Below are 802 nucleotides of genomic sequence, written 5' to 3' on the forward strand. Positions count from 1 at the left end.
AATCCCCTCCCTCGACGCTGGCCACGCTTCTCCTGATGCAGCCCAGGGGAGGGTTGGCTTCTGGGCTGCCAGCGCCCATGGCCGGCTCGTGCCCAGCTTTTCATCCCTCAGTGCCCCCAGGTCCCTCTGGGCAGGGCTGCTCTCCATCCTTTCTTCCCCCAGCCTGTACTGATACCGGGGGTTGCCCCGAGCCAGGGGCAGGACCTTGCCCTTGGCCTTGTTGAACCTCATGGGGTTCACACGTGCCCCCCTCTCCAGCTTGGCCAGGTCAAGCTGCGGTTCAAGCACGGGGAGGAGGAGGAGGAGAGCGGCTGTTAGCTCGGGGTGGGGAGAAAAGCAACCCCAGGTAGCAGCCTGGCCGGCAGGCCGGGAGGCCGGGGCACCCCTCTGCTCCACACGTGCACGTTTTTCCTGCAACGTCCAAGGGGTGTTAAGCCGACCTGATGACTTTTTTAGCGCTGGAGGGCAGCGATAGCTACACCCTGAGCTCCGTGAGCAGCGCTGCCTTATCTGGGACCTGGGGAGCAGAGAGGTGACCGAGCCTGGGGAGAAGGGGACCCGTGTCCTCCAGATACAAGGGCCGGAGGCTGCGTGGCGGCGGGTGGGTGCTGGGAGGATCGGACAGGGTAACGAGCAGCGCGGGAAAAACCCCAAACCTGCACGGCGTGCACAGGGCGCTGCTGGCGTGGGACCCGCCGGCGGCTCAGCGCTAGCAAAAAGTAATCAACAAAAAAAGTGCTGCGCGGGGGAGAACCCGCAGAGAAGCCCAGGGCCCCAGATCCGAGCTCGTTAAACATTTGCG

Source organism: Egretta garzetta, unplaced genomic scaffold (genome assembly GCF_000687185.1).
Source record: "Egretta garzetta isolate BGI_Z169 unplaced genomic scaffold, ASM68718v1 scaffold942, whole genome shotgun sequence".
Lineage (NCBI taxonomy): Eukaryota > Metazoa > Chordata > Aves > Pelecaniformes > Ardeidae > Egretta > Egretta garzetta.